This window comes from Heptranchias perlo, unplaced genomic scaffold (assembly GCF_035084215.1).
Source record: "Heptranchias perlo isolate sHepPer1 unplaced genomic scaffold, sHepPer1.hap1 HAP1_SCAFFOLD_52, whole genome shotgun sequence".
Classification (NCBI taxonomy): Eukaryota; Metazoa; Chordata; class Chondrichthyes; order Hexanchiformes; family Hexanchidae; genus Heptranchias; species Heptranchias perlo.
The window spans coordinates 5,428,671-5,451,179 of NW_027139537.1; the positions used below are offsets into that span (position 1 = coordinate 5,428,671).

General features: G+C 41.9%; 1 protein-coding gene and 1 non-coding gene across 2 annotated transcripts in view; one reads left to right on the plus strand and one right to left on the minus strand.

Annotated features, from left to right (window-relative positions):
* Positions 1 to 22,509, minus strand: part of LOC137314523 (NACHT, LRR and PYD domains-containing protein 3-like) — a 374,540-nt gene that overhangs the window by 187,811 nt on the left and 164,220 nt on the right. The gene's annotated exons all lie outside the window — the stretch shown is intronic.
* Positions 14,542 to 14,759, plus strand: LOC137314573 (small nucleolar RNA U3). The gene has a single exon (XR_010961230.1). It is a non-coding gene; the product is annotated as a small nucleolar RNA U3 (small nucleolar RNA).

A 22,509-nucleotide genomic window follows, 5' to 3' on the forward strand; every position in this document is an offset into this window, starting at 1 on the left:
TTTCACAACAAGCTGTAGCTTTCATCAATGTGCATTAGTAATCATGCCCAATTTAACATTTAACTGTAACTTTAATCCATGTGCATTTGGTATAATGTTCAATTTAACAATTATCTGTAGCTTTAATCAATGTGCATTAGTTATTAGGTCCAATTTAACAATTAACTGCAGCTTTAATCCATGTGCATTTCTTATCACGTCTAATTTAATAATAAACTGTAACTTTAATTCCTGTGCATTAGTTATCATGCTCAATTTAACAATTATCTGTAGCTTTAATCAATGTGCATTAGTTACCAGGTCCAATTTAACAATTACCTGTAGCTTTAATCTCTGTGCATTGGCTATCAGGTTCAATTTAACAATTAACTCCAGCTTTATTCCCTGTGCATTAGATATCATGCCCAATATTACAATTAACTGTTGCTATAAACACTGTGCATTGGTTATCACGTCCAATTTAACAATTAACTGTAGCTTTAATCCCTGTACATTAGTTATCAGATCCAATTTAAAAATTAACTCTCGCATTAATCTCTGTGCATTAGTTATCATGCCCAATTTAACAATTAACTATCGCTTTAATCTCTCGCGCATTCGTTATCATGTCCAATTTCAAAATTAACTGCAGCTATAATCAATGTGCTTTAGTAATCATGACAAATTTAACAATTAACTGTAGCTTTATTCAATGTGCATTAGTAATCATGACAAATTTAAAAATTAACTGCAATTAACTCTAGCTTTAATCTCTGTGCATTAGTTGTCATGCCCAATTTAACAATTAACTGCAAATTTAATCTTTGTAAATTATTTATCAGGTCCAATTGAACAAATAACTGTCGCTTCAATCAATGTGGTTTAGTTATCAGTTCCAATTTAAAAACTAACTGTAGCTTTAATCAATATGCATTGGTTTAAAGATCCAGTTTAACAATTAAATTTTGCTTTCAACCCTGTGCATTAGTTATCATGCCAAATTTAACAATTAACTGTAAGTTTAATCTCTGCGCATTAGTTATCATGCCCAATTTATCAATTAACTTTCACTTTAATCAATGTGCATTAGTTATCAGGTCCAATTTAACAAATAAGGTAGCTTTAATCCCTGTGCATTTGTTATCATGCCCAAATTAACAATTAACTTTCACTTTAATCAATGTGCATTAGTTATCAGGTCCAATTTAACAATTAACTGTCGCATTAATCTCTGCGCATTAGTTGTCATGCCCAATTTAAAAATTAACTGTAGCTTTACTCAATGTGCATTAGTTATCATGCCAAATTTAACAATTAACTGTACGTTTAATCTCTGCGCATTAGTTATCAGGTCCAATTTAACAATTAACTCTAGCTTTAATCCCTGTACATTGGTTAGCAGGTCCAACCTAACAACTTACTGTGGCTTTAATCCCTGTGCTTTGGTTATCATGAGCAATTTAACAATTAACTGTAGGTTTAGTCAATGTACATTTGTTATCATGCCGAATTTAACAATTGTGTATTAGTTATCATGCTCATTTTAACATCAATGTGCATTAGTTATCATGTCGAATTTAATATTTAACTGTCAACTCTGTGCATTGGTTATCAAGTTCAAATTAAAAATTAACTGCATCTTTAATCTCTGTGCATTATTTATAATGCCCAATTTAACAATTAACTGTAGCTTTAATCAATGTGCTTTGGTTATCAGGTCCAATTTAACAATTAACTGTGATAAAGTTACAGTTAATTGTTATAATGAGCATGATAATGACAAGGGAAAAAGGTATTATTAATGAATAAATTGAACATGATTACCAATACACGAGAGAATGAAGTTATAGTTCATTGTTAAATTGGACATAGTAACACATTCACCGGGGAATAAATTTACAATGTTTGTTAATTTTATCATGATAGCCAATACACGTGGATAAGTTTGCAGTTAATTGTTAAATTGGACATGATAACTAATACACAGGGGAACAAATTTACAGTTTTGTGTTAATTTTGTCATGATAGGCAATACATGGTGGAATAATTTTGCTGCTAATTGTTAAATTGGACATGATAACTAATAGACAGGGATTCAAGTTATAGTTAGTTGTTAAATTGCACATGCTAACTAATGGACAGTTGAATAGGGTTACTACTAATTGCAAATTGGATATGGTGACCAGTATACAGGCGAATAAAGGTTACAGTTAATGAATACATTGGACATGATAACAAATGCACAAAGGAATGAAGATACAGTTAGCTGATCAATATGACATGATAACTAATACACTGGGGAATAAATTTATAGTTGTTTGATAATTTGTTCATGATAACAAATGCACATGGATAAATTACAGTTAGTTGTTCAACTGGACATGATAACAATATAGAGGGAATGAAGTAACAATTAATTGTTAAATTGGATGTTATAAACAATATACATGGTATAAGTCACAGTTAATCGTTGAATTAGACCTGATAAGCAAAGCACATTGATTAAAGTTACAGTTAATTGTTAAATTGAGCATGATAATTAATACACAGGGATTAAAGTTATAGTTGATATTTAAATTGGGCATAATAACTAATATATAACGGAATAAGGTAGCAGTTAATTTCCCACCCTATTGGCTTTCATATCAAATTTAAAAATTATTGTTACTTTACTCCGCTGTCAAATAGCTATCATGGTCATGATAACCAATACACAGTGGATGAAGTCAGTGTTAATTGTTAAATCGGGCATGATAAATAACACTCGGGCAATAAGATCTCAGTTAATTGTCCACTTGGATATAATAACTAAAGAACACCAATAAATTGTTAAATTGGGCACATCAGCAAATACACCGGGGAAATGAATGGACATTTGTTTGTTAATGTCATCATGGTAATCAATACGCAGCGTAAAAGCCTTGCAGTTAATTGTTAAATTGGACAGGATTACGAATACACAAGGAAATAAAGTTACAGTTAATTGTAAAAATGGACATGATAACTAATACACAGGGGAATAAAGTTACAGTTAATTGTTAAATTGAACATGAAAACTGATACACTGGGGAATAAATTTATAGTTGTTTGTTAATTTTTTCATGATAGCCAATATATGATGGAATAATTTTGCTGTTAAATTGGACATGATAATTAATATACAAGGATTCAAGTTACAGTTAGTTGTTAAATTGGACATGCTGACTAATAAACAGTCGAATCAGCTTATTGCTAATTGCTAAATTGGTCATGTTGACCAGTATACAGGTAAATAAAGGTTATGATAACAAATGCACATAGAGATAAAGTTACAGTTAGTTGTTAAATATGACATAAAAACTAATACACTGGGTAATAACTGAAGAGTGTTTGATAATTTGATCATGATAACTAATAGACAGGGATAAATTTACAGTTAGTTGTTCAATTGGGCATGATAACAATACACTGGGTATAAAGTCACAGTTAATTGTTAAATTGGACCTGATAACCAAAGCACATTGATTAAAGCTACAGTTAGTTGCTAAATTTGGCATAATCACTAATGCAAACGGATGAAAATCAAAGTTAATTGTTAAATTGGGCATGATAATCAATGCACATTGATTAAAGCTAAAGTTAATTGTTAAATTGGGCATTATAACTAATGCACAGAGATTAACGATGCAGTTAATTGTTAAATTGGGCATGGTAATTAATGCACAGAGATTAAAGCAACAGTTAATTGTTAAATTGGGAATGATAACAAATGCACAGGGAATAAAGCTACATTATTTGTTATATTGGGCATGATAACCAATGCACGGAGAATACAGCTACAGTTAATTGTTAAATTGGGCATGATAACTAATGCACAGAGATGAAAGCTACAGTCTGTTGTTAAATTGCTCATGATAACCAATGCACAGGGATTAAAGTCACAGTTAATTGTTAAATTGGACCGGCTAACCAATGCACAGAGATTAAAGCGACAGTTAATTATTAAATTGGACCTGATAACTAATGCGCAGAGATTAAACTTACAGTTAATTGTTAAACTTGGCATGATAACTAATGCACAGGGTTGAAAGCAAAATTTAATTGTTAAACTGAACCTTTAAAAAATGCACATTGTTTAAAGCTAGAGTTACTTTTTAAATTGGACCTGATAACTAAACCACATTGATTAAAGCGACAGTTATTTGTTAAATTGGACCTGATAAATAATTCACAAAGATTAAATTTGCATTTAATTGTTAAATTGGGCATGATAACTAATGCACAGAGATTAAAGCAACAGTTAATTACAGTTAATTGTTAAATTTGACATGATTACTAATGCACATTGATTCAAGCTACAGTTAATTGTTAAATTGGGCATGATAACTAATGCACAGAGATTAAAGCTACAGTAAATTGCAGTTAATTTTCAAATTTATCATGATTACGAATACACATTGATTAAAGCTACAGTTAATTGTTAACTTGGGCATGACAACTAATGCATAGGGATTACAGGTACAGTTAGTTGTTAAATTTGGCATGATTACTAATGCACATTGATTATAACTACAGTTAATTGTGAAACTGGACATGATAGCTAATGCGCAGAGATTAAAGCGATAGTTAATTGTTAAATTGGACCTGATAACTAATGCACATTGATTAAAGTGAAAGTTAATTGTTAAATTGGGCATGATAACTAATGCACAGAGTTTAAAGCGAGAGTTAATTTTTAAATTGGATCTGATAACTAATGTACAGGAATTAAAGCTACAGTTAATTGTTAAATTTGACCTGATAACCAATGCAAAGAGATAAAAGCTACAGTTAATTGTTAAATTGGACCTGATAACTAATGCACATTGATTAAAGCTAAAGGTAATTGTTAAATTGAGCATGATAACTAATGCACAGTAATTAAAGTTACAATTTATTTTTAAATTAGACCTGATAACTAATGCACATGGATTAAAGCTGCAGTTAATTGTTAAATTGAACCTGATAACTATTGCACATTGATTAAAGTTACAGTTAAATGTTAAATTGGGCAAGATAACTAATGCACATTGATGAAAGCTACAGCCTGTTGTTAAAATGAGCATGAAAACTAATGCACAATGATTAAAACTACAGTGAATTGTGAGATTCGGCATGATAACAAATGTACATTTATTAAACCTAGAGTTAATTGGTAAATTGCTCATGATAACCAATGCAAGGGATTAAAGCTACAGTTAATTGTTAAATTGGACCTGATACCTAATGCGCAGAGATTAAACATACAGTTAATTGTTAAATTTGGCATCATAACTAATGCACAGGGTTGAAAGCAAAATTTAATTGTTAAACTGGATCTTTAAACCAATGCACATTGATGAAAGCTACAGTTATTTGTTAAATTGGACCTGATAAATAATTTACAAAGATTAAATTTGCAGTTAATTGTTAAATTGGGCATGATAACTAATGCGCAGAGATTAAAGCGAAAGTTAATTATTAAATTGGGCATGATAACAAATGCACAGGGATTAAAGCTATATTATTTGTTAAATTGGGCATGATAACTAATGCGTAGAGATTAAAGCGACAGTTAATGTTTAAATTGGGCCTGATAACTAATGTACAGGGATTAAAGCTACAGTTAATTTTTAAATTGGACCTGATAACCAATGTACAGGGATTAAAGCAACAGTTAATTGTTAATTTGGGCATGATAACTAATGCACAGGGATTAAAGCTTGAGTTAATTGTTAAATTGAACCTGATAGCCAATGCACAGAGCTTAAAGCTACAGTTAATTGTTAAATTGAGCATGATAACTAATGCACAGGAATTAAAGTTACAGTTTATTTTAAAATTTGACCTGATAAGAAATGCACATGGATTAAAGCTGCAGTTAAATGTTAAATTGGATCTGATAGCTAATGTACATTAATTAAAGCTACAGATAATTGTTAAATTGAGCATGATACCAAATGCACAGGGATTAAAGTTACAGTTAAATGTTAAATTGGGCATGATAACTAATGCACATTGATGAAAGCTTCAGCCTGTTGTGAAATTGAGCATGATAACTAATGCACAATGATTGAAACTACAGTTAATTGTTACATTTGGCATGATAACAAATGTACATTTATTAAACCAAGAGTTAATTGTTAAATTGCTCATGATAACCAATGCACAAGGATTAAAGTCACAGTTAATTGTTAAATTGGACCTCATTAAAAATGCACAGGGATTAAAGCTACAGTTAATTATTAAAATTGGGCATGATAACCAATGCTCAATAATTAAAGCTACAATTAATTGATAAATTGAGCATGATAACTAAAGCACATGGATTAAAGCTACAGATAATTGTTAAATTGGGCATGATAACTGATGCACAGGGATTAAGGTTACAGTTAATTGTTAAATTGGACATTGTAACTAATGCACACAGATTAAAGCTACAGTTCCATTTTAAATTTGGCATGATAACTAATCCTCATTGATTTAAGCTACAGGTAATTGTTACATTGGGCATGATAACTGATGCACAGAGATTAAAGCTGCAGTTAATTGATAAATTGGACCTAATAACTAATGCACAGTAATTAAAATTACAGTTAATTTTTAAATTGGACCTGATAACCTACACACATTGATTACAGCTAAACTTAATTGTTAAATTGGGCATGATAACCAATGCACAGTGAATAAAGCGACAATCAATTGTTAAATTGGGCGGGCGGTACACGACCCAATTTATACCCCAGTGAGCTGACACATCGGGGGAGGCCTCACGGTGTTGGAAATGCAGCGAAATACATTGAAGTGTTTATAAACACAGGGAGCTGACATACCAGGGGAGGCCTCACAGTGTTGGAAATGCAGTGAAATACTTTGAAGTGTTTATAAATACAGAGAGCTGACATACCAATGGAAGCCTCACAGTGTTAGACACGGAGTGAAATACAGTGAAGTTTTAAAAAACACAGAGAGCTGACATACCAGGGGAGGCCACATTGTTTTGGAAATGCAGTGAAATACATTGTAGTGTTTATAAACACAGGGAGCTGACATAACAGGGGAGGCCACATTGTTTTGGAAATGCAGTGAAATACATTGTAGTGTTTATAAACACAGGGAGCTGACACACCAGGGGAGGTCTCATAGTGTTGGAAATGCAGAGAAACACTTTTAAGTGTTTATAAATGCAGAGAGCTGACATACCAGGGGAGGCCTCACAGTGTTGGAAACGGAGTGAAATACAGTGAAGTGTTTATAAACACAGAAAGCTGATACACCAGGGGAGACCTCACAGTGTAGGACACGGAGTGAAATACACTGCAGTGTTTATAAACACAGAAAGCTGACACACCAGCGGAAGCCTCACGTTGTTGTACACCGAGTAAAATACAGTGAAGTGTTTATAAACACTGAAAGCTGATACACCAGGGGAGGCCTCACAGTGTTGGACACGGAGTGGAATACATCGTTGTGTTTATAAACACAGAAAGCTGACACATATGTACATTGGAAGATCGGAACAGGAGTAGACCAAAAGTCAAAAAGTAATGGGCAGTTTGCAAAAATAATCCAGGCAGATCGGAGTCGATCTTACAATCGTCTGGATAAATTATCCATTGCTCCAGTGTGCGTTGAGTAAGTAGCACCTCACACTCCCACAGTGCTGTGATATGAGCCAGTACCGAGTCAGTCTCGGTCATGCACACGCGACTCCACGAGTCCGGGAGTGTCAAAAGGTGCACGGTGAACAATCACCAAAGAGAGGGAGTTTTGCTGCTTCCCTTCCATAGCTCAGCTGGTGGAGTAGAGAATAGTTCATTAACATCAATCTTAGATTACTGTTTCAATTCCAGTTTGAAGGAGCAAGGACACTTTTGGATGAAGCAGCAACTAGCTCAAGGCCTCTCTTTTAACTTTCCAGGCAGCCGACAGCTCAAGATGTTGACACCTCTTTTCCTTTCTCAAACCTGAAAGCTTTCTGTGCCTGCCCGAACACGGCTGTTTCACTCGAGTATTTTTCTCTGCTCACCGGCAGGGAGCGGCTTTGAGCAGCAACATTTTTTAAATTTCAAAATATACTTTATTTCATAAAATTTAAGGATACACACAGTTCAGCGTAAAAGTCACAATTACAGTTCAAAGCAATACAAAATAGTTCGCACACACTGTCATCCCATTAATTCAATGCAAAACACAGTACATATCTTACATTACATTCTGTGCAATACAAGGTGGGGTGGACTCAGTACATATCTTATATTACATTCTGTAAAATACAAGGTGGGGTAGACTCAGTACATATCTTATATTACATTCTATACAAGGTTATGTGTACTCACTGCATATCTTACATTACATTCTGTACAATACAAAGTGGGGTGGACTCAGTACATATCTTATATTATATTCTGTACAATACAAGGTGGGGTGGGCATAGTACATATCTTAATATACATTCTGCACAATACAGGGTGGGGCAGACTCAGTACATATCTTATATTACATTATATACAAGGTGGGGTGGACTCAGTACATATCTTATATTACATTCTGTACAATACAAGGTGGGGTGGACTCAGTACATATCTTATATTACATTCTGTACAATACAAGGTGGGGTGGACTCAGTCCATATCTTATATTATATTCTGTACAATACATGGTGGGGTGGACTCAGTACATATCTTATGTTACATTCTGTACAATACAAGGTGGGGTGGACTCAGTACATATCTTGTATTACATTCTATACAAGGTGGGGTGGACTCAGTACATATCTTATATTACATTCTATACAAGGTGGGGTGGACTCAGTACATATCTTATATTACATTCTGTACAATACAAGGTGGGGTGAACTCAGTACATATCTTATATTACATTCTGTACAATACAAGGTGGGGTGGACTCAGTACATATCTTATATTACATTCTGTACAATACAAGGTGGGGTGGACTCAGTACATATCTTATATTACATTCTGTACAATACAAGGTGGGGTGAACTCAGTCCATATCTTATATTACATTCTGTACAATACAAGGTGGGGTGAACTCAGTACATATCTTATATTACAGTCTGTGCAATGCAAGGGGGGTGGACTCAGTACATATCTTATATTACATTCTGTACAGTACAAGGTGGGGTGGCCTTGAAGTTCAGCAAGTCCGGCATAAAAAGATTTGCTGATCTTTAGTATTTTGGTCTGTGAAGACGTCACCGAGCCCTCTTCTTCCTTCAGGCTGCTGATCACCAGAGGTCTCTCTGTGCAGCTTCTGGAAGAAGAAGCGCGAGCACTTCTCGTCCTGCTCCACGGAGCGGACTCTGGACCGGAAGATGATGCTTGAGGCTTCTTTAACTGGATGGATCACATCACCCCCCTCCCGCCCCCGCCGTGAGATCACAGAGTGAGGCCCCTTTTACTTGATAGGTCACACCGTGAGATCACAGTTCATAGAGTATATTAGTGACTGGTTCTTCGATCAATGCTGCAGGAGTTCCTCAGGGCAGTGTCCTAGGCCCAACCATCTTCAGCTGCTTCATCAATGACCTTCCCTCCATCATAAGGTCAGAAATGGGGATGTTCGCTGATGACAGCACAGTGTTCAGTTCCATTCGCAACCCCTCAGATAATGAAGCAGTCCGAGCCTGCAAGCAGCAAGACCTGGACAACATCCAGGCTTGGGCTGATAAGGGGCAAGTAACATTCGCGCCAGATAAGTGCAAGGAAATGACCATCTCCAACAAGAGAGAGTCTAACCACCTCCCCTTGACATTCAACGTCATTACCATCGCCGAATCCCCCACCATCAACATCCTGGGGGTCACCATTGACCAGAAACTTAACTGGACCAGCCATATAAATACTGTGGCTACGAGAGCAGGTCAGAGGCTGGGTATTCTGCGGAAAGTGACTCACCTCCTGACTCCCCAAAGCCTTTCCACCATCTACAAGGCACAAGTCAGGAGTGTGATGGAATACTCTCCACTTGCCTGGATGAGTGCAGCTCCAAAAACACTCAAGAAGCTCGACACCATCCAAGATAAAGCAGCCCGCTTGATTGGCACCCCATCCACCACCCTAAACATTCACTCCCTTCACCACCGGCGCACAGTGGCTGCAGTGTGCACCATCCACAGGATGCACTGCAGCAACTCGCCAAGGCTTCTTCGACAACACCTCCCAAACCCGAGACCTCTACCACCTAGAAGGACAAGGGCAGCAGGCACATGGGAACAACACCACCTGCACGTTCCCCTCCAAGTCACACACTATCCTGACTTGGAAATATATCGCCGTTCCTTCATCGTCGCTGGGTCAAAATCCTGGAACTCCCTTCCTAACAGCACTGTGGGAGAACCTTCACCACACGGACTGCAGCGTTTCAAGAAGGCGGCTCACCACCACCTTCTCGAGGGCAATTGGGGATGGGCAATAAATGCCGGCCTCGCCAGCGACGCCCACATCCCGTGAACGAAAAAAAAAAAAATACGTCGGGAACCAACAAGGGAACACGCCATTTTGGATCTGGTAATGGGTAACGAAACAGGTTTAATAAATGATCTCAAAGTAAAGGATCCCTTGGGAATCAGTGATCATAACATGATAGAATTTCACATCCAGTTTGAGAGCGAGGATTTTGGGTCTGAAACTACTATATTAAACTTAAATATGGGCAATTATAAAGGAATGAGGGCGGAATTGGCTAAAGTGGACTAGGTAAAGAGATTAGATGGTATGATGGTGGATAAGCAGTGGCAAACATTTAAAAAGATATTTTATGACTCGCAACAAAAATATATCCCAGTGAGGAGGAAAGATGCCACAAAAAGGATGAACCAACCATGGCTAACCGAGGAAGTCAAGGATGGGACCAGGTTAAAAAGAAAAAGCATACAACATGGCAAAGATTACTGATAAGCCCGAAGATTGGGAAAACTTTAAAAACCAGCAAAGGGTGACTGAAAGAACAATAAAGAGGGAGAAAATAAATCATGTGAGTAAACTAGCAAGAAATATTAAAAACTGACAGTAAAAGCTTCTACAAGTATATAAAAAGGAAAAGGGTAGCTGAAGTAAACATTGGTCCCTTAGAGGATGAGACTGGGGAAATAATAACAGAAACAAGGAAATGGCAGAGGAATTGAACAGATATTTTGTATCTGTCTTCACAGTAGAAGACTCTAATAATGTACCAATAATAGCAGAAAACCAAGGGACAAAGTGGAGGGAGGAACTAAAAACAATCACGAGCACTGGAGAAAAAGTACAAGGTAAATTAATGGGTCTAAAGGCTGACAAGTCCTCTGGACCTGATGGCTTGCATCCGAGGGTCTTAAAGGAAGTGGCGACAGAGATAGTGGATGGTTTGGTTGTAATCTTCCAGAATTGACTAGATTCTGGAAAGGTCCCAGCAGATTGGAAAACCGCAAACCTAACACCTCTATTCAAGAAGGGTGTGAGGCAGAGAGCAGGTAATTATAGACCAGTTAGCCTAACATCTGTCATTAAGAAAATGTTAGAAACCATTATTAAGGAAGTAGCAGCAGGACATTTAGAGACTCATAATACGATCAAGCAGAGTCAACATGGTTTTATGAAGGGGAAATCGTTTCTGACGAATTTATTAGAGTTCTTTGAGGCAGTAACGGGCAGGGTGGATAAAGGGGAAACAATGGATGCAGTATATTTGGATTTCCAAAAGGCATTCGATAAGGTGCCACATAAAAGATTACTGCACAAGATAAGAGCTCATGGTATTGGGGGTAATATACTGGCATTGATAGAGGATTGGATAACTAACAGAAAACGGAGAGTCGGGATAAAAGGGTCATTTTAAAAATGACAATCTGTAACTAGTGGGGTGCCGCAGGGCTCAGTGCTGGGGCCTCAACTATTTACAATATACATCACTGACTTGTATGAAGGAACAGAGTGTCTTGTGGCCAAATTTGCTGATAATACAAAGACAGGTGGAAAAGCAAGTTGCGATGAGGACACAAAGTGTCTGGTAATGGATATTGACAGGTTAAGCGAATGGGCAACATTTTGGCAGATGGAACATAATGTGGGAAAATGTGAAGTCATCCGCTTTGGGAGGAAAAATAAAAAGCAAAATATTATTTGAATGGAGAAATACTACAAAATGCTGCGGTACAGAGGGATCGGGGTGCCCTTGTACATGAAACACAAAAAGTCAACATACAGGTGCAGCAGGTAATCCGGAAGGCAAACGCAATATTGGCCTTTAATTCGAGGGGAATGGAATATAAAAACAGGGAAGTCATGCTACAACTGTACAGGGTGCTGGTGTGACCACACCTGGAGTAATGCGTACAGTTCTGGTGCCCTTATTTAAGGAAGGACATACTTGGAGGCAGTTCAGAGAAGGTTCACAAGGTTGATTCCAGGGACGGAATTGTTGTCTTATGAGGAAAGATTGAACAGGTTAGGTCTATACTCATTGGAGGTTAGAAGAATGAGAGGAGATCTTATTGAAACATACAATATTCTGAGGGGACTCGATAGGGTAGATGCTGAGAGGATGTTATCCCTCATGGGGGAATCTAAAACTAGGGGACATAGTCTCAGAATAAGAGGTCGCCCGTTTAAGAAGGAAATGAGAAGGAATTCCTTCTCCCAGAGGGTCGTGAATCTTTGGAATTCTTTACCCCAAAAAGCTGTAGAGGCTGAGTCATTGAATACATTCAAGGCCGAGTGAGACAAATTTCTGATCAGCAAGGGAGTCAACGGATATGGGGAAAAGGCGGAAAATTGGAGATGAGGTAAAAATCAGATCAGCCATGATCTCATTAAATGGCGGAGCAGGCTCGAGGGCCCGAATGGTCTGCTCCTGCTACTACCTCTTATGGTCTTCAGGTCTTATGATGAGGTCAAGTCGGTTTTTCCCTCGTGTTGGTTCACTCACCACCTGTCGTAGGCCCAGTCTGGCAGCTGTTTTCTTCAGGACTCGGCCAGCTCGGTCAGTAGTGGTGCTACTGAGCCACTCTTGGTGATGGACGTTGAAGTCCCCCACCGAGAGTATATTCTGTGCCCTTGCTACCCTCAGTCCTTCCTCCAATTGGTGATCAACATGGTGGAGGACTAATTCATCAGCTGAGGGAGGGCGGTAGGTGGTAATCACAGGAGGTTGCCTTGCCCATGTTTGACCTGATGACATGAGACTTCTTGGGGTCCTGAGTCAATGTTAACTACTTCCAGGGCCATTCTCCCCTGACTGTATACAGCTGTACTGCCAGCCCTGGTGAGCCTGACCTGGCGGTGGGACAGGACATAACTGTGGATCAATGATCACAGTTTAAGTGTCAAGCACTCACTGTCTGAATCAATGATCACAGTGCTGGGTCACCCACCCACAGTGTGAGTCAATGATCACAGTGCTGGGTCACCCACCCACTGTGTGAATCAATGATCACAGTGATGGGTCACCCACCCACTGTGTGAATCAATGACCACAGTGCTGGGTCACTCACCCACTGTTTGAATCAATGATCACAGTGCTGGGTCACTCACCCACTGTGTGAATCAATGATCACAGTGCTGGGTTACTCACCCACTGTGTGAGTCAATGATCACAGTGCTGGGTCACCCATCCACTGTGTGAATCAATGATCACAGTGCTGGGTCACCCACCCACTGTGTAAATCATCGGGTCTTGACAGGGTAGATGCTGAGAGATTGTATCTCCTGGCTGGACAGTTTAGATAGGGGGCATGGTTTCAGGATAATGGGTCGGCCATTTAAGACTGAGATGATGAAGAATTTCTTCACTCAGAGGGTGGTGAATCTTTGGAATTCTCTACCCCAGAGGGCTGTGGATGCTCAGTCGTTGTGTATGTTCAAGGCTAAGGTGGATAGACATTTGGATTTTTTTTATTCGTTCATGGGATGTGGGCGTCGCTGGCGATGTCAGCATTTATTGCCCATCCCTAATTGCCCTTGAGAAGGTGGTGGTGAGCCGGCTCCTTGAACCGCTGCAGTCCGTGTGGTGAAGGTTCTCCCACAGTACTGTTAGGTAGGGAGTTCCAGGATTTTGACCCAGCGACAAAGAAGGAACGGCGATATATTTTCAATTCGGGATGGTGTGTGACTTGGAGGGGAACTTGCAGGTGGTGTTGTTCCCATGTACCTGCTGCTCTTGTCCTTCTGGATGGAATCAAGGGATCTGGGGATCGAGCAGGAAAGTGGAGTTGAGTTTGAAGATCAGCCATGATCTGATTGAAGGGCGGAGCCGTCTCAAGGGGGTGTATGGCCGACTCCTGCTCCTATTTCGTACATTCTTATGTTCTTATGATCAGGACAGTTGCTGGAGGCTGGTATCTACATTATGCAAATTAGTGCCTACTGAGTCATGGCTGCACGACAGAAACGCTATTTCTTTTTCACAGAATTATAAGTTTACAAAGGGTGAAGCGAAGATTAATTGCGTTTTTATTCGATTCCCTACCGGGTGCAATGAATGGTCGAAGAATTGGTCCGCGCTCAGCCTGTGTTAAAGGGGGCTCGCTGAGGGTGGAGAGCGGTGTTGCGGCATCCTTTCAGTAAGACTATACTTTTAGGGATCATTTCTATAGTTTTTGAACTTGAGAAATGTGTTCTGAAGTGTTTGGTCTCACTAACCACGAGGAGGAGATGTAGCTTTTCCTTCTGAGCGTGAAGCGGGTTGAAAGTGTTGTTTTATACCAGCGCTTGTGGCCATTGATGACCGTTCCCTTCTCTCAGTGTGCGAGAAGTGGAAGAAGGAAACGCATTCTGAGTGGTTCGTGTTTCTACAGCTCAAAAGTAGCAATATTTATCCGCTAATTATTTTATATTTAAAGGTACTTCTCTCCAGCGAGAGTGTAAGTCTTTGCTACCTCAGCCGAGCTCGTACTGCTATCTGTTGCTCTTCCCCTCCTTTTTCGGTTTTGAACTCATCAGTAAGAGTTTGCACTGAACTGATTAGGCACAGTCGCTGAAATAACGTAGTTAATGGGGCACAAAATCTAGGCTTGCAGTACTGAGGGACTTGCATTACTGATTAAAACGTTGCTCCGCCTGCCATCTCAGGTGGATGTAAAAGATCGCATGACGCTATTTCGATGAACTTGAGGGGAGTTCTCCGAGGTGTCCTGGTCAATATTGACCCCTTAACCAACATCACTAATACAGATTATCTGCCCAATACACCATTACGGTTTGTGGGACCTTGCTGTGAGCAAATTGGCTGCGGCGGCTCCTACATTACAACAGTGGCTACAGTTCAAAAATGCTTTGGGCCATCCTGCGGTAATGCAAGGCGCTATATAAATGCGAGTTCTTTCTTTAGTAGCAGGAGGATTGGTGAATGGGACATCGTGTGAGTTAGGATACGGGCAGCAGAGTTTTGATATGCTGAAGATTATGGAGGGTGCATGATGGGAGGACGGCCAGGAGAGCCTTGGAATTGTCGAGTTTGGCGGTAACAAAAGCATGGATGAGGGTTTCAGTCGCAGATGGGCTGAGCCAGAGACGGGCGATATTACGGAGGTGGAGGTAGGCAGTCTTGGTGAAGGAGAGAATCTGGGGTTGGAAGCTCAGTTCAGAGTCAAAAAGGACGCCGAGGTTGCAAACAGTCTGGATTAGCCTGAGACATTGGCCAGGGAGTGGAGGGAGTTTACAGCAGGGACCGAAAATAATGGCTTTGGACTTCCCAATATTAAATTGGAGGAAATTTCTGCTCATTCACTACTAGATATCAGACAAGCAGTGTGACGAATCAGAGGCAATGGAAGGGTGGAGAGAGGTGGTGGTGAGGTAGAGCTGAGTGTCGGCAGCGTACATGTGGGACCCGACGAGTTTTCGGATGATGTAGCCAAAGGGCAGCATGTAGATGAGAAATAGGAGAGGGGCAAGGATAGATCCTTGGGTGAGTGGGAAGAGAAGCCATTGCACGTGATTCTCTGGCTGCGACTGGATAGACACGAAATAAACCAGGTGAGGGCAGTCCCTTCCAGCTGGACAATGGAGGAGAGGAGAGGGGACTGCACTTCAAAAATTACTTCTTTGGCTGTAAAGCACTTTGGGACGCCCTGAGGTAGTTAAAGTTGCGATATCAACTGCTTACCTGACAGGGGAGATTACATTATGAGGAAGACGCCAGATCAAGTAGAGTCAGCTAGTACCAGTTTAAGCTTTGCTGATGTAGAGGTGGCTCCTCATGCTGGCCTGAGACTGGTCGAACACCTTTCTCCAGTAAAGTGAAAACTAATTTGCAGCGGACGTGGTGACAAGGGCTCCCCGAGCACCTGGGCCCAGGGTGTGAAATACCGTCAGGCTGACTGCTAGGGCGGGTGAAGGAACCTCGCCATGGCAACAAAATATTTTCCTGAAGAAGGTTCTTCTCGAAACCAGCGGTTTCAAGGCCGCAGATATCTTCTGCCTGCATGGTGGGAGGGCGGCCAGGCGAGCATTGGAATTGTCGAGTCTGGAGGTAACAAAAACATGAGGGCTTCCCGAGGAGCAGATACGTGGAAGTGACATTTAGGGATGTCGCAGTATGGCAAAAGTTGCCCCAGGCCTTCAAGGACAAGCGGAAGGGAGGGCCGCTGTCATTTCTCACTGAGGAGCCGTTCTTCACACTCCCACTGGAGAAGGAACAGGCGCTGACCCTCCATCAACGGAGGACAGGCCTCCTTCCTCATTCCAAGGACCGTCGAGAAGTTCCAGGGAACGACACCAATGCAGAATCTGGACCGAGGATTGGAAATGGACGGTAACGTAGAACCTGGACTGATGCAATTGGAAGACGTTAATGGTTGACCTTCGTATTTTTAAAACAGCTTTCAAAATTGCATCCATAAACGCGCGTAGTGTTAAAGCGACTACGCGATGTGCTGTGTCCCTGAACTACCTGTCCAGGGTCAAGAGGGACCTGCTGTTCCTGCAGGAATGCGGGATCCTGCACCTCAGCAACTACCGGCAGTTGTCACGCATGTGGACCCAGTAACAATTGAACTGGTCGGGAATCAACGACAGTCATTCCTCGGGCTGGGGATTCTGCTGTGAGGAGAACAATTCTCCATCCCCGAGGTTAAAGAGGTGGTGGGTGGCCGCCTGCTCGTAGCAGACGTTTTGTACAATAACGCCCCGCTCCGACTGCGGGCAACATAAAAGGGGATCAAAACGTCTTCTGCAAGCCTGTAAAAAGTAAATGGGTCGTAAGAGGAGGGCTGGGCCGAATAGTGACCATAAAAGAGATCTTCTTATGGAGGCAGAGGGGATGGCCGAGGTACGAAATGAGTACTTTATATCTGACTTTACCAAGGAACAAGCTTCTGCCAGAGTCTCAGTAAAGGAAGATGAGATACTGGATGGGCTAAACATTGATAAAGATGAGGTACTAGAAAGGCTAGCTGTACTTAAAGTAGATACGGCACTCGGTCAGGATGTGATGCATCCTAGGTTGCTGAGGGAAGTAAAGGTCGAAATTGTGGAGGTACTGGCCATAATCTTCCAAACATCCGTAGATATGGGGCCAGAGGACTGGAGAATTCGAAATATTATACCCTTGTTAAAAAAAAGGGGGTAAGGATAAACCCAGCAACGATAGTCCAGTCAGTTTAACGTCGGTGGTGGGGAAACTTTTAGAAATGATAATCCGGGACAGCATTAACAGTCCCTTGAACGAGTGTGGGTTGATTGAGGAAAGTCAGCACGGATTTGTTAAAGGCAAATCGTGTTTAACGAAACTGACAGAATTTTTTGATGAGGTAACAGAGAGGGTAGATGAGAGCAATGTGTTTGAAGTGGTGTATATGGACTTTCAAAAGGCGTTTGATAAAGTATCGCATGGTAGGCTTGTCATCAAGATTGCGGCCCATGGAATAAAGGCGGCATTAGCAAGATGAATACAGAATTGTCGAAGTGACAGGAGACAGAGAGTAGTGGTGAACGGTTGGTTTTCGGACTGAAGGGAAGTGTGCAGTGGTGTTCTCCAGGGGTCGGTGCTGGGACCGCTGCTTTTCTTGATATTTAATAATGAATTGGGCTTGGGTGCACAGGGCACAATCTCAAAACTTGCAGATGACACGTAACTTGGAAATGTAGTGAACAGTGAGGAGGATAGTGGTAGACTCTAAGAGGATATAGACAGGCTGGTGGCTTGGGAGGAGACGTGGCAGATGAAATCGAACACCGAAAGATGCGAAGTTGTACATTTCGGTCAGAAGAACGAGGAGAGGCAATCTAAACTAGAGGACACGATTCTAAAGGGGGCACAGGAATAGAGAGATCGGGGGGTATATGTGCACAAATCGTTGAAGGTGGCAGGGCAAGTTGAGAAAGCGGGTAAAAAACATACGAGATCATGTGCTTTATAAATAGAGGCATAGAGTACAAAAGTATGGAAGTCATGATGAACCTTTATAAAACACTGGTTCAGGCACAACTGGAGAATTGTGTCCAGTTCTGGGCACCGCACTTTAGGAAAGATGTGAAGGCCCTAGAGAGGGTGTAGAAGAGATTTATTAGAATGATTCCAGGGCTGAGGGATTTTAGTTACGTGGATAGACTGGAGAAGCTGAGTTTGTTCTCCTTGGAACAGAGATGGTTGCGAGGAGCTTTGATAGAGGTATTCATACTCATGAAGGGTCCAGACAGAGTGGATATAGAGAAACTGTTCCCATTGGCGGAACTGTCAAGGACCAGAAGGCATAGATTTAAGGTGATTGGCAAAAGAGCCAAAGGTGAAATGAAGAAAAACTTTTTTACACCGCGAGTGGTTAGGATCTGCAATGCACTGCCCAAGGGGATGGTGGAGGCAGATTAAATCATGGGCCTTCAAAAGGGAACTGGATAAGTACTTGAAAGGAAAAAAATGTGCAGGTCTACGGGGATAGGGCGGGGGAGTGGGACTAGATGGTTTGCTCTTGCATAGAGCGGGCGTGGACTCGATGGGCCGAATAGCCTCCTTCCATGTTGTAACTTTTCTATGATTCTATGATTCTAATGTGTATGCCCCGAAGCTCAGGGGCGAGCGGCTTGAGGTCTTCCAGCATCTCCCGATGCCGCTGGCGACCTCCTGTCCAGTCGTTCTCGCAGGAGCCTTCAACTGCATCATCGATGCGGCTGGACGATCCAGCAGGGGCGGGGGAATACTGGACACCACGTCCAAACTCCTGATGGAGGTGGTGAAAGATACAAAGTTTCGCGACATCTTCATCAGCCCTGTACATGGAGCTGCGCAGAGAAATACCTGGTTCACGCCGGGCGGGTCCATCCGATCCAGGATAGACTTCTTGTTTGCGTCCCCAACGCTCAAGATCAGATCCACCGACGTCCAGCCGGTGTTCCTCTCTGACCACTGCCTCCTGCTGGCCGACTGCCAATCGCAGGAGGACCGAAGGACACTGTTGACCTCGGAGAACATCGAGGAACTAAATAGGGATTATACAGGGTGGAGGACCGTGAAACCCCTCTTCGACACCACGGTGCACTGGTAGGAAGCGATCAAGGCCAATATCAGGAAGTTCTTCATCCTCAATGGAGTTCAGGAGGCGAGAGAGAGACAGAGGGAAGTGTCACAACTCGAGAAAAGTATGCAGGATCTGCTCCAGCTGCAGTCGATGCGGGTCGATGTCGGGGGAGGGGAGGGATCTCAGACAGGTGAAGGACCAGCAAATATCGCTCTTCACCTCCGAGGCCTCAAAGATCATCTTCTGGCCCAGAGTCCGCTCCGTGGAGTAGGGCGAGAAGAGCTCGCACTTCTTCTTCCAGAATCTGCACAGAGAGACCTCTGAGATCAGCAGCCTGAAGGAAGAAGAGGGCTCAGTGACGACTTCACTGGCCGACATACTGAGGATCAGCAAATCCTTTTATGCCGGGCTGTACGACTCAAAGCCCAAAGACAGCACGGCCTCCCAGTCCTTCCTGTCCTCTATAACGGCGGATTTAGAGGACAGCGAGCAGCAGGGCATGGATCGGCCACTGACATTGGACGAGCTGACAAAGGCAGTCTTGTCCTTCGAGAAGAGTAGAAGTCACGGCAGTGATGGCTTACTGGTTGAGTTGCACTCGGCTCTGAAGGACTGGATAGGCCCAAACCTGCTGGAAGCGTACGGGGGTTTGCTTCTGGCAGGCAACATGTCAGTCCATGAGGAAAGGCATCATCACGGTTACCTACAAGTGGAAGCGGGAAAGGGAAAAAAATCAGAAATTGGCCACCCATTTCCTTGATAAATGTCGACTAGAAGATTCTGTCTAAGGTCACGTCTGCTCTGGAGCTGGTGATCCACCCGGATCAGGCATATCCTGTACCCAGCAGGACGATCTCTGATAGCCGTTCGCTGCTCAGGGATCAGCCTGGACCAGGAGGGGACCTTTGACAGAATATCCCACATGTACATGATGGTCGTGCTCTCCAAAATGTGTTTTGGGGATGGAATCCGCGATTGGATTTGGCTGCACTACGCAGACATCCGTAGCACAGTCGTAACCAATGCGTAGGTGTCGAAGAGGCCTCAAATCGGTTCGGGAGTCAGGCAGGTCTGTCCTCTCTTCGCGGCCTTGATCGTATGTTGCATCGAGCAGTTTGCTGCGTTGATCAGGTCGGATGCAGATATCAGGGGGGTGACTATCCTAGGCAGCGGATGCTCTCAGGTTTAGGCCTCCGAATACATGGACGACGTCACCGACGTTTGGTTCCATCAGCAGCAGGTTCACTGTCCTCAGCATCACCGTGAGATTCCCTCGAGGCGGCGACGGGGAGGAGATCGTCGTCCACCTCCTGGTGGGCTGCCACTTGGCGCAGAAAGTATGGAGACAGATGCGTTTGTTTCTGTCCCTGTTCATCCTCAACACCTCAGTAAAACAGGATTCTGTGCACTACGGGCAGTTCCCCAGGACGCACACAGGGACAGATATCAACTGCTGCTGGAAGACCATCACCTCGGTGAAGGAGGCCCTTTGGTCCCCCCGAAACCTGCTGGTCTTCCAGCTAATTTAGCTGTCCATGACCGAGTGTTGCCAACTGGCACATTCCAATATCCAGGAGTACGTGCTGAGGGACGTAATGAAGCGAGGTGCGACCTATGGAAAGGGTCTATAGGGAAAGGCCATAGTGTAAGGCCATTTCAGCTTGTATTGCACAGAATATACTCGAAGAATAAAATCTTGGGGCACAAATACACATATCACTAAAAGTAGCCACACAGGTTAAAAAGGCAAATCAAGCACTGGGGTTCAAATCTAGAGGGATAGAATTGATAAGCAAAGCAGTTATGTTAAACTTGTGTGGAGCCCAGGTTTTCCACACTTGGAGCATTGCGCACAGTTCTGGTCTCCATATTATAGAAAGAAATAATGGCATTGGAGAGAGTGCAAAAAAGATTCACAAGGATGATACTAGAACTGAGAGAATATCCTTATCAGGAAAGGCTGAACAGGCTGGATCTCTTTTTTGTCGAAAAGACAAAGCTGAGGGGTGACCTGATATAGGCCTTTAAGACAATGATGGGGTTTGGTAGGATAGACGTAGAGAAAATGTTTCCACTTGTGAGGGAGTCAAAAATTAGAGGACATAAATATAAGATAGTCACTGATAAATCCAATGGGGAATTCAGGAGAAACTTCTTTACTAAAGAGTGGTAAGAATGTGGAACGCGCTACCACAAGCAGTAGTTGCGGCAAATAACATAGAGGCATTGAAGGGGGAGCTAGATAAGCACAAGATGGAGAAAGGAATAGGGTATCCTGATAGGGTTAGATGAAGTGGGGAGGGAGGGGGCTCGTGTGGAGTATGAAAGCTGGCATAAACCAGTTGGGCCGAATGGCCTGTTTCCGTGCTGGAGTTTCGATGTAAGTCAATGTACTATTTTGAGGGTGGTGGAAGAGCAGAGGGACCTGGGGGCGCATATTCACAAAACTTTGAAGGTGGCAGGACAAGTTGATAAGGCGGTTAAGCAAGTGTAAGGGAGAAATGGGTTTGTAAATAGGGGCATTTAATACACAAATAGGGAAGTCATGTTAAACCTTTACAAAAGACTGGTTAGGCCTCAGCCGGACTATTGTGTACAACACTGGGCATCACACTTTAAGAAGGATGTCAAGGCCTTGGAGAGGGTTCAGTGGAGATTTACCAGAGTGATCCCAGGGATGAAGGACTTCAGTTATCTGGAGGGATTGGAGAAGCTGGGATTGTTCTCCTTCGATCAGAGAAGGATAAGGGGAGACCTAATAGAGGTGTTCAAAATAATGAGGGATTTTTATGGAGCAAATATGGGAAACTGTTTACTCTGGCAACTGGATTGGTAACCAGAGGACATAGGTTTAAAATAATTTGCAAAGCAACGAGAGGGGATGTGAGGAGAATAGTTTTCACATACAGTGTTGTTAAGCATTGCCGGAAAGGATGGAGTCCCTTTCAGAGGCTGCCTTCGTGTCAGAGACTCCAAATTCATATCTAAACTGGGAAACTGCAGGAATAAGGTGAAACGGGTCTGCTTGTGTCCCTCGATTCAATGTATAATATGGAGAAATCTGTAAAATGTATAAA